Source organism: Microtus pennsylvanicus, chromosome 22 (genome assembly GCF_037038515.1).
Source record: "Microtus pennsylvanicus isolate mMicPen1 chromosome 22, mMicPen1.hap1, whole genome shotgun sequence".
Classification (NCBI taxonomy): Eukaryota; Metazoa; Chordata; class Mammalia; order Rodentia; family Cricetidae; genus Microtus; species Microtus pennsylvanicus.
Window position 1 is genome coordinate 33,647,654 of NC_134600.1, and position 12,339 is coordinate 33,659,992.

General features: G+C 45.3%; 1 protein-coding gene across 6 annotated transcripts in view; it reads left to right on the forward strand.

The window, feature by feature from the left end:
* Magi2 (membrane associated guanylate kinase, WW and PDZ domain containing 2) overlaps positions 1–12,339 on the forward strand; it is a 1,214,245-nt gene that overhangs the window by 863,625 nt on the left and 338,281 nt on the right. The window lies entirely within an intron of this gene.

Here is a 12,339-nt window from a genome sequence, read left to right on the forward strand (position 1 = left end):
TCTCTGTCTCTCTCTCTCTCTCTCTCTCTCTCTCTCTCTCTCTCTCTCTCTCTCTCTCTGCAACGCTAGAGCACTTGCAAGTCTCAGATAGGAACTGGAACAGTGGAGATAGGTTTTGCTATCCGCTGATGCAGTCATTGCTACAACTCTATAGCTCCCTTTAGGGCGATCAACCAAGGGCAGCAGAATGAACTCAGAAGACCTAAGCTGGCTGAAAGAGAAAAATGTTTCCTTCTACTGTCTTGTGTTAACTGCCCATCAAGTGACTGTTTCCCAGCCACGGCAGATCTTGGACCAACACCTCCATTTGTTGAGCCACCCAAGCTCTTAAACATCTTGCTGCAGGATTCCTCTGTATACTAGTTCTTTGTGGACCTCTGATTCACAGTATAAAGCTTTTCTCAACTTACTTTCTCCAAACTCCTCAGGTTTGGGATTTTAGAGGTATGCCAGATCAGCACATCTGGTGGAAGTAAGGATGGCTGTCTATCTACGCATGGATATTTAAATATATATGCATAAACTACATTCAGAACATTGTTGAAGATGGGAAGCATAGGGACGTGGATGCTTCCATGCCAAGGTTCCAGTTTTTAGCTTTGGAGATTATTTTGAAATACCTCCTCACTTTGGGAAGATATCGAGGCTACTTCATGACCCATTTGAATGAGGACTTGCGTCCTGAAAATGTTGACCAAGGATTGGCATATCTTGTTGAGTTTAGACACAGCCCTTCCTTATACAGAGTACCTCACACGCCCTTTGGTAAGTTTCCCTGCTGTAGTGACTACAAGCGAGAAGGGTCCTTGTTGGTAGTTTCGGTACCATCACCACGAAATACCTGTGCTATATTTCAGTGTATTGACAGTGTCTTCCTAGGAAGGACCACAATCTCTGCAGAATCATGCTGACAGCCAATTTCTCGTCACTGTTTGTCATGCATATAGGATAGTCAAAATGACTGGTCCTTGCAAGACAAAACCAACTGTACTTCCAATAAGTGGGCCAGAGTTGATTGCTTTGCCCTAATGTTAAGCCAAGTAGTCAGCCACTGAGATGAGTTGAGTGGCTGCTTCTGTTGAAATCACAGTCAGAGCAAGGCTGGTTTGTGATTAGCATAATGAGAATGCCTAAAATGAGAGGAAATTGTTGACATCTCATGTAAAGATGAGAACTTTGGGGAAGTAATGAACAGATTGCTAGTGTGCGTGAGCATGCGGTTAACCTATCTGAGATGACGTCATGCAGAGGGCTGTCTTGCTGTATGCCCACCTGGAGCATCAGAATTTGCATTCATTCAGAGGAGACTCAAGACCTTGTGGGTCTAGGTCTCTCCTGAGGTGATGGTCCAGCCGAGTCCTTCTGCAGGAAAGTGGGTAACATATCCACTCTGCATCTGAAGTCGTTCTAAGTCATTAGCATGGCTGTTCTCTGTTTCAGATGTCCATGAGAAACAGAGACAGTAAGACCTTTAACCCCTGTGACCTGAGATCTCAGTTATATATTCATCCAGGGCCTACTGATTACCTAGTAGACCCCTGACTCACTTCTATGCAAATGTAAACTGAGGATTTCACTTATAGAAAAGCATTAAAGGGAATGTATTTAAGAATGCCAGGCTAGGGGCTGGAGAGATGGCTCAGTGGTTAAGAGCATTGCCTGCTCTTTCAAAGGTACTGAGTTCAATTCCCAGCAACCATATGGTGGCTTATAACAATCTGTAATGAGGTCTGGTGCCCTCTTCTGGACTGCAGGCATACATGCAGACAGACTATTGTATAGATAATAAAAAATAAATATTTTTTAAAAAAAAAAAAGAATGCCAGGATAAAAAAATGTTTTGTTTTTCCCTCTTACACTTGTTTAATAAGGTTGTATGAGTATGTATGTGTCGGTATGCATACGCTATGGTGTATGTGGAAGTCAGGGGACAATTATTGGGAATTGGTTCTCCCCTCCCACCATGTGGGTCTTTTAAAGGATCAACCTTGGGTCATAAGTCTTGGTGTCAAGTGTTTTACGCAGTGAGCCATCTTGACAACCTGTAAAAACCTTTAAAGTCTGTTTTCCCTGTAGCTCATTAAAACTTACCGTAAATACAACTAGTGATATGGTTCCGGGTGAAGGCTTTGCCACCAAATCTGACCTCTTGAATTGATCGCCGAGACGCATGTGGAGAAAGGAGAAAGCCAGTTCCAGTAGTTTGCCCAAGCTCCAATATGGTCATGTCGAGCAAGTACACACACCCATATACGCACACCCTAATAAACAGACAAAGGGATAGCGTATAGCAATTTTACTTTCCATAGCTACACAAAAGCAGTAGGGGAAATATGTATAACAGGTTTAAATTAAAAAAGAGTTCCAAGAAACGTGAATTTTCAGAAGAATCTTTAAGATATATTATCAGCATTCAAAGAAAAACTTATAAGACAAAAAAACATGGAGTAGACGTGGACAGGGCTTAGAAGATAAAGGAAAAGGGAAAATACGTAAGGTGTGAAGGCATCACAAACTACAGAAGGAGCATAAGCATCACTTCTGAAAATCCAACAGGTCGTAACAAACGTGTGGGGAGGATGACGTGAAGAAGATGACATGTAGCAGACAAGGTGCACCTTGCACATGCGCAGCTGACGTTTCCGAAGAAGGAAAGGCAACTTTTAAAGGGAAAACTCCTGAAATTTAAATGTTGGCTAGGTTTTGATTTCCAAATTTAAAAAGGAAACACCGAGTTTCAGAAAATCCTATAGAAAATAATATCAAGACGAGTCTTAGTTAACTACAGTAATTTTCTAAAACAGAGAGTTTTGCAGATCAGCTTGCAGGGTCCTAGAAATTGACGTCAGTGGAGTCACAGGTGGATTTGGTGCAGCGCTCAGGACAGGCGATGGAGCAGTGCCTGCTCCTTGTTAAAGTACAGCAGTTTGATCTGAACATTTGTGGGCAGCTAGATAACTTCACAATTATAGAGTGGTGTGTGTGTGTGTGTGTGTGTGTGTGTGTGTGTGTGTGTGTGTGTGTGTAGCAAAGAGATGTTCTCAGGAAGGCACCTTGTAACATATAGATCCATTCTTCTTAACATCTCACCGAATATTATAACCCAATAAGATGAGGTAATATTAAGAATTTCAGGGTGGAAATCCATCATTGCGAACACTGATTAACTTAGCTCTGTGGGAGTCAAGGTGGAAATTGCCTAAAAGCTTAGCAACTCTTGACATTTTGGATTTTTTAACAAAACACTCTGACCTGAGCTGTGTTCAGGATGCAGATGATGCCCAGGCATCCAAATGACGGCATGACGGAGGTGGATGCTCGAGCCACAGCAGGCAGCCAGGTGACTCTGGGCCTGCAATGCCAATAGGGAATTTAGAACTTTCCCATGAGCACCAGGAAGCCAGTAAAAGTGTTTCCCAGGTGAGAGTGTTTGATTTTTCCTGAGACAGTTAGAGGTGGGGCTTTCTGCGGGGCGTGACTTAGAGTCACGGGGTTTCAAACAAGAAAATGGAAATTTTAATTCAGAAGCTTTCAGAAGAAACATGAAAGCTGTGGAACTTGCTCTAGTTCCTTCTAGTCTCCTCACTGATACAGTGGCACCTGCTGGCCGCCGTGGCTCATGCTGGCCGCCGTGGCTCATGCTGGCCACCGTGGCTCATGCTGGCCACCATGGCTCATGCTGGCTGCTGTGACTCATGCTGGCCACTGGAGCACATGCTGCCGTGGCTCTTGCTGGCCGCCGTGGTTCTTGCTGGCCACCATGGCTCATGCTGGCTGCTGTGACTCATGCTGGCCACTGGAGCACATGCTGCCATGGCTCATGCTGGCTGCCGTGGCTCTTGCTGGCCACCGTGACTCTTGCTGGCCATGACAGCACATAACTGCTGCCACTGAGGACAGAGAAGTACTTCACTGTGTCCGTTAGTGTCCCTGACTTAACCCCATCTTCACGCCCTCAGTGCAGGTCAGTCTACATGACCATAACTATCAATCCCAGTCCTGAGCTTCCTCTGAAACTGGTAAATCTCTTTCCAGTTAAGGGTAACCTTGCCTAATCCTCCATTCCCAATACCCCTTTCCTATAAGTATTCTCTCTCACAAGTCTTTCAAGAGAATCCAGTCTAGGACAGAGGCTTCAGGGAACTCTCAGGAGCAGAAATGAGGTGGGATTCCACATTCTTACAGTGATTAATATATGCAGCCAGATCCCATGCTGAGTAGCAGGTCTGGAAACCAGACTCATAGGTTGGTTCACACTGTTGCCATCTAGGTAGGAAAGAATGATTCTGCGGAGTAAAGGTGTGTGCAGGAGAGTGGTTGAAGTCACTGACAGGTCACGACGGTGAGGCTGGATAGGGAAGCAAGAACAGACAGGATGGAACAGACAGACGTGGGGAAATAAAGGCACTTAGGATGGGTGGGAGAATCTGTCATCTTTATAAACTAGTTATCTGTGGTGTTTTGAATGAAAATGACCCCATAAGCTCATAGAGACTGGCACTATTAGGAGCTGTGGCCTTGTGAGAGTAGGTGAGGCCTTGTTGGAAGAAGTGTATCATTGTCAGGGTAGGCTTTGAAGCAGTCTAACTATGTTCAAGTTACACTAAGTGTTTCCACAGTTCACTTCCTGTTAACTGCGGATCAGGATGTAGAACTCTCAGCTCTTCCTCCGGCACCAAATCTGTCTGCATACCACCATGATAATAATGGACTAAGCCTCTGCAAACCACCCCAGTTCAATATTTTTCTTCATGAGTTGCTGTGTTCACGGTGCCTCTTCACAGCAATAGAAACCCTAATTAAGGCAGCATCTAAACATATACCCTGCATAAGTACTGCTCTCAAAACACTTCTGTCAGCTCACAGCGACTTGCAGTGACCGAGTAGCTGTTGTGATATTTTGTTTGTGTTTTAACAAATAAAGCTTGCCTGAAGATCAGAATGCAGAGCCACTAGAGGCCAGGGAGTGGGGGCTCACATCTCTAATCCCAGAACTTGGGAGACAAAGGCAAAGGGATCTCTGTTAGTTCAAGGCCACCCTGGGCTACCAAGATTGAATCTTCTAAAAGAGAAACAGAGCTCACACAGAGATGATTGCAGCACTTGGGATCCCACGCCTTTAATCCCTGCACTAGGGAGGTGGAGACAGATGTGATACAGCTGGGCAGAGAGAGGAATATAAGGGGGGAGGAGACAGGATCTCGGTGCAGTTCGAGGATTGGTGGAGACAGTTGCAGTCCCAGAATGCAGTCTGAAGCAGGCTGAAGCAGGCTGAGGACAGACAGCACTACCCCCTTCGGTCTGACCACTGGTAGAGGTAGAAGGTCTCTCTAGTGGCTGGTTGCGCTACTTCTCTGATCTCTCAGCCTTCACTCCCCAATAAATGGCTCCAGATTTTATTTATTGTGACCAATTAGCATTCATGCAACAAGCAATAGACATGAGTATAAAGCTTTAAGGACAACAATATTCAAACCCAAACGATTCTTTCATGTCTGCAAGATATGTTCTTATACAGTTAGTTCCCTTTTCTACAAGAGGGTCCTATGTCGCAATCTCTCTGTAAAAGACAGACTTTGACAATGCCCTCTTCCCATCACTCCGTCCCCATGAGTAGAAGACCCTGGGTATGGTGAGGACGGATCTCTCCATCCCAGACTTCACATCATCTTTCTTCCTCTTGGATCATACCAGGTCCTACCATTAATTCTATGTGCTTAGTATCCAGGCAACTTTCTCCCAACAGTTGGTGATGCGTGTGTTCCTGAGGCTTTTTCCCTATCCTGTGTATGCATGTATGTACTATCCTGTGTGTTCCTGAGGTTTTTCCCTATCCTGTGATGCATGTATTTACTATCCTGTGTGTTCCTGAGGTTTTTTCCTATCCTGTGATGCATGTATTACTATCCTGTGTGTTCCTGAGGTTTTTCCCTATCCTGTGATGTATGTATGCACTATCCTGTGTGTTCCTGAGGTTTTTCCCTATCCTGTGATGTGTGTATGTACTATCCTGTGTTTCCTGAGGTTTTTCCCTATCCTGTGATGTATGTATGCACTATCCTGTGTGTTCCTGAGGTTTTTTCCTATCCTGTGATGTATGTATGCACTATCCTGTGTGTTCCTGAGGTTTTTCCCTATCCTGTGATGTATGTATGCACTATCCTGTGTGTTCCTGGGGTTTTTCCCTATCCTGTGTGTTCCTGAGGATTTTTCCTATTCTGTGATGGATGTATGCACTATCCTGTGTGTTCTTGAGATTTTCCCTATTCTGTGATGTACGTATGCACTATCCTGTGTGTTCTTGAGATTTTCCCTATTCTGTGATGCATGTATGTACTATCCTGTGTGTTCCTGAGGTTTTTCCCTATTCTGTGATGTATGTATGTACTATCTTGTGTGTTCTTGAGGTTTTTCCCTATCCTGTGGATGCATGCCCTGCTGTCCTTTCCAGAACTGTGAGACATGGCTAATATTCTAAGCATGTTTTCTCATGTATACCTAATCATCTCTACTGAATCAGAAAAGTTCCCAGGATTGGGAGTTAGAGGCAGTAATTCCAAATGAGAAATCTGGGGAGCATTAGCTCTCTGCTGATGCTAAGTGAGGAAATATTCAAGGAAGAACGGAATTTGGGATTTCCAGGGAAAATTTGAGCTGTTGCATGTGTGGCTGACAAAGTGAAACTAACCACCCCACACCCCAAGGAACCAATAACAAGGAGAGAAAAGAGCCTGCAAGCTGCAGAAATTCTGCAAATTCCTGTGTTGTCCTGTGGTCCACTGGTCCCTTCCCAAGTGAAAGTCCGTTTCCATGGCAACTTGCCCCAAGTAACTGTATGGACAGGTAGTCTTACGCTGATCCCAGACTAGACTGCATGGATCTTCACACTTACTGCTGGCATCGGGAGTTTAAGATGGAGCCAGTGTCTAACTGGCCTGTTTTACATGGAAGGGTACTCATTATGAGAGCCATAGCGAATCCATCGATCTCCCCAGATCCTGTATCTTACTTCTGACACCCCCCCCAAAAAAAATGTCGGGTGACTGCGGGCATTTTGTGGTTGTGGTATTTTTTTTCTTGGTTTTGGTTCTTCATTGCCTATTATTCCTTTAAAACCTATTATAGTGGAATAAAATAAAAATCATCAATACCTCCAGATGTCCTTCCATGGTCATGAGGTCTTAGGATCTGAAGCATTCTATAAGACCTCCCAAACACATTTTTTGATCTTCAAGTAATTAACCTATAAAATGTGTTTTGACTACTGTGGCTCCATTTTGGAGTTTTCAGAGTCTGAACAGGAAGACATGGTCACCAAGAGCACAGCTGAAGGGCTCACACCCACCCGGCAGTGACTGGAACCAAAGCACAGACTATGAGTTGTCCTTTGGTGCCAAGGTCCCATCTAGGATCCCTTTGGTTAGTTAAAAAGTACTTAGAAACAGAAGAAGAGAAATAAAATTCAGCTAGCTCACTTTTTCCTTAATCTAGAAACCACCCTCTCCATCCCACCACAGATGGGAGCAAACAGGTTCTCATCCAGGGCTCTCTGTCTGTCTAATGTATATGTTCCAAAACTAGGAGTACCAAAACAAATACTTCTAATGCTCAATTGTGTTAAATAGCTCCATTTGAATTCTTCCCTGAAATAAATCTAAATAAACACTGATAAACAGGACAAACTATACTAGTAATGTGTTGTCTGAGTGTGTGATTTGGGGAATTAAAAATCACAGCCAAGAGAGCAAATACATATTACAAGTTCCAGGGCCTCATGCTTGCCAAACTCTGAATTATTGGCAAGCCACTGGATGACTGCAGCCGCAGAGGACAGTCTGTTTCCCTGCGAGGCTGAAATCCACTTATGAGGCGTAACGGGGGGGGGGGGGGGGATGTGACTATGGATCCATGATTATTGGGTTTGCACGAAATGAAACAAAGGAAGAGTGTTTCAGGTTCCTTCTGTGTGTACAAAGATAGAAGTCAAATTAATCAGTTTTCCCCCCAATGATTGGTGTGAGCCACGCAGAGTCTCTCCTCAAGGAAACATCAGTCAAAGAGGTTGTGTCGGAAATAAGCGTGCAGTAACTCTATCACAGCGAAAAGTCGGGTGCAGAGAGAACTGTAGGAAGTGCGAGGGGAGGGAATATTAGGGAGAAAACAGAAACTACAGACCTGCTCCCTGGAATTGGATCGGGGCCCAAATTAGTTCAGAACTAGACAAGAAAAAGAAGAGAAGCCACGGTTGGAAAAGGAAGTTGCTTAACTAAATATCAGCATTAAACCCTCCAAAGAAGGATCGCTTCCATCCGGCTGAGGATTATGGTCAACAGATCATCAAGTAAGCTAGGGACTCAATCCTAAAGGAAATGGGAAGTTGGGTGGGGTTTGTGACTGGGAGCAAGTGGGGAGGAGGTGGGGGAGATTTGCTACCTGGAGTAGGGAGGAGGAAAGGGAGAGGAAGAAAGAATGAGACATCCCCCAGGTTGAAAATAAACTGGAGAAGTCATTAAATCTACCAAGGCATGTCCAACATGATCTGCTAATGCCATGGCAACCATTCCATCTCTTTGGATGTCAGTATTTCATTCCCCCCCAAAAGCTGTCTTTTATGGGTGGGGTGATTATATATGGTACTCTTGGTTTGGTACGGTTGGACTTTTGGTGGTGCTGGTGGTGGTACTCCACGAAAGGAAGGGAGCAAGCTGAATTCTGTGACTGTGCTAACCCAACACTAATGGTCACCCTGCTTCAGCTGCGTGTAAACATGTTCGGTGGCAGCCTTGAAATCATGTGACATAGATGGGGTACACAGAAAGGTACGGTTTCCAGCTACAGCTACTCTTCAGGCTTACAATTTCAGGTGTAGTCCGGACACGTGCGGCTTCTCACTGGCATCTATGTCTGCAGTGTAACGCGGTAGGTGAGGACTGAGTTCCAGAGTTCGTATGCTAAGCCAGTCTTCACCAGTACGTGCTTCTGTCCCCTGTGCCCTTCAGTTCCTCATCTGTAAAGTGTGGGGACTGAAAGCACCTTGAGTGTGTGAGTGAGTGTGTGAGTGAGTGTGTGAGTGAGTGGGGTGAATGTGTGAGTGAGTGCAGGAGCGTGTGCATGAGTGTGTGAGTGAGTGTGTGAGTATGTGAGTGTGTGTGTGAGTGAGTGTGTGAGTGAGTGCGGGAGCGTGTGCATGAGTGTGTGAGTGAGTGTGTGTGAGAGTGAGTGAGTGTGTGAGTGAGTGAACAAGTGTGTGTGAGAGAATGAGTGTGAAAGTGAGTGTGCGAATGAGTGAGTCTGTGTGAGTGATGTGTGATGTGAAAGTGAGTATGTGAGCAAGTATGAAAATGAGTGTGTGTGTGTGAGTGAGTGTGTGAGTGAGTGTGTGTGAGTGTGTATGAGTGAGTGTGTGTGAGTGTGTGTGAGTGTGAGTGTGTGAGTGTGTGTGAGTGTGTGAGTGTGTGTGTGGGTGTGAAAGTGAGTGTGTGAGTGAGTGTGAAAGTGAGTGAGTGTGTGTGAGTGTGTGTGTGAGTGTGTGCATGTGTGTGTCAGTGCATGAGTGAGTGAGCAAGTACATGTACTATGGAAAGCATGAGGCATGCGATTTATGAGCAAGCCATCGCTCTATCGAGATATGAATCCAGACAGTAGACCTCACAGAATAATGACGCCAATATAATGGAAGTCGTACATAATTTTAGATTTTCTAGCCACAATGATATTAAAACCACACTGTCCTCCTAACTTATGACACTCGTCACACTCCCGGGATTCAGCAGACACGCGTGGCCGGTGGCTCATATCATTGCACGGAGCGAGCCTGGAGAGTATGACCACGGAGAACAGGAAGGCCACCATCAGTGAGCGTGAGAGAATCTTCAGGAGGAACCCTGAGGGATAGTGAGATGTGTTTTTCCTGGCCATAGTGGATTGTAAGAAACATAAGTAATTCTGGGAGGAGGAAAACCTGGTTACAAAAATAAGGAGACCCTGGGGGCCAGACGTCATGCGTACTAACCATCAAGGCGCTTTGCTGCAGCTTCCTTCATGTACATACTGAGCACCTAACGTGTGTGTGTTTATGTGGTGGGTCCCTGTAACGTCACTATGGCTAGCTGCCCCTCAGCCCCTCCCCTCCACACTCTTCCAGGTCTGTCCATTAAAACCCCCTGCCCTATTTTGATTAAAGTTCCTCTGAACATTTTGCTCCATCCATCTTTCTTCTTCTGTCTAGCATATATGAAACCTATCACCACACCGTCGCGCATTTAACTACATGGTATCAGAACCCACGCTGCTGCTCCCAGTTAGTGAGGATGGAAGAAGCCTTCTTCCATCCTCAGAGCTAAAGTCTCAGCGCGTCCATAGGCGATTAGATAACTCAGGTGACAAGCACGCTTTCGCTCCTGACGTTATCGGGCACAGTCAGAAAAGGAAAATTTCAAGAATGCTGTGTTTTGTTTTGTTTTCCTTTTTTCTTTGTTTTCTTTTGTTTATTTTTTTTTTACCCAGCACTAATAGTCACACTGATTCCGGCTGCACATAAACATATAAAATGGCAGCCTTGAAATCATTTTTGACATAGATCGGGTACCCACTTAGATACAGTTTCCTCCTCCTCAGGTTCCCTGGCAATGGGATGCTCACGGTGGCTGCTTCAGGCGACCTTATTTCTCCGTGCAGCTTTCAGTTAACTCATCTTCGAAGGGAGATGCTTTCGTTCCCGAGCACTGAACAGGAAATTTATTTTACAGACCAGCAAAACAGAACAGCCTAAACAGCCCGCTAAGGATGCCGCTTTCCCGTTTCCTGCTCTTGATGCCTTGTGTGCCCGTGAATGATAAGGCAAACTGTGAGCTCGAGGAACTCACGTTTTCTGAAGCAAATCCATTTCTACGCCTTACAAAGCCGAGGTACAGGTGCACCAGGAAAGGAAACGGTACCAGCTGCTCCTTGGCTGCCATTCCCTAAAGAGAATTGGAAAGCAAACCCTGATTTGGAGGGATTACAGGACTGGGCAGAGGACGGCGGGAGTTTTCATGACGTTGGCTCCAATTCTGAGAGTGGTACACTCACAGAGAACCGCGACACACAAAGCTAGGATGGGAGCTGGCTCCTGCCTGCGGTGCATGGTGGTGATATCCTGGCAGATGTAAATGGACCAGGAAGCCTACGCTGCATTAATATGCTGAGGGCAATCTAAAATATGATATAAAGAGTCTAAAAGCAGAACCAGTTGTTAAAAAGGTGAATTCTCCTGCATAGTTGTACGATGTCACATCCCTGTCCGGGAGTTCAAGGGGCTCTTGATTTTGTGTCTTCGTATGTATAATACAGAGTCGACTAACCTTTTAGGGAAGGATTCTGATGGGATCTATTGAAACACAGACAACAGAAAAGCATACGTTCCTTTTAATTATAACATGGGTTTATATGTTTGTGATGTTTTTGTGCGTTTAGAAAACAAGTTTCTACGCCATCTGCTGGAGTAAACAGTGCGCTACCTGCGTCGGAGTCTGAGAAAGCACAAAGCACTCAGTGAGGTTTGAGGGTTTGTGGACAGCTTACCTTAGGCCTCACAGCGTCAAGGGCAGCACCAAGAGTAAAGGGGACAGAGTGACATCACCTGTATCGTAGGCAGCAACTAACGAACCGTCGGTTCCAATGTTGCTTCTGAATCATTTCTGACACTTCATTACTTCACTCAACATTCCGAGTCTTTTAAAAGACTCCTGGGGAAGAATCGCCCTCAGACCTGGTCAGTGGCAAGGAGAGGGTGATTGCCACCCCTAGAACCTGACGTTTGAAGAATGTTTCTATCTACTTATCAAGCTATAAATCTTCCCAGCCATGTTCTTTATAAATTCATCATACAGGCTGCAGACCGGGCTATGTCATCTGGTTGGCAAAACAAACGCTAAGAGAACATTCCATGGGCATATCGTATCATAACCTCTTCAAGTGTGTGATTGGCGCCCTCAGCCTTTTTGTATAGTACAGTTTACCGTGATTCAATTGGCTCCGGCACGCCCACCCGTGTGCTGAGCTGTGTCTGTCTCTTCCTATACTCAACTCCCATTGGCTGTCAGGACCTGGACCCGGAGGGTGGATGAAACGGTGAACGAAATACCAGTGCCCATTCACTGCACAGAAGCGGGAGGAAATTTTATTTTCAAACATGGTGTCTTCGGGTAAACAGCCACTGTCTGCTCATGCCCAGAGAGAAGAAAATGTTGGGCCGGGTCTGAGAGCCTTTCGTGATTTCTTGTCCCCATTCCAAAACGCTTCCATGGGTTGATTTGCGGCAAAGTTGAAAGGGGGAAGGAAGACGTTGTGGGTGGGGAA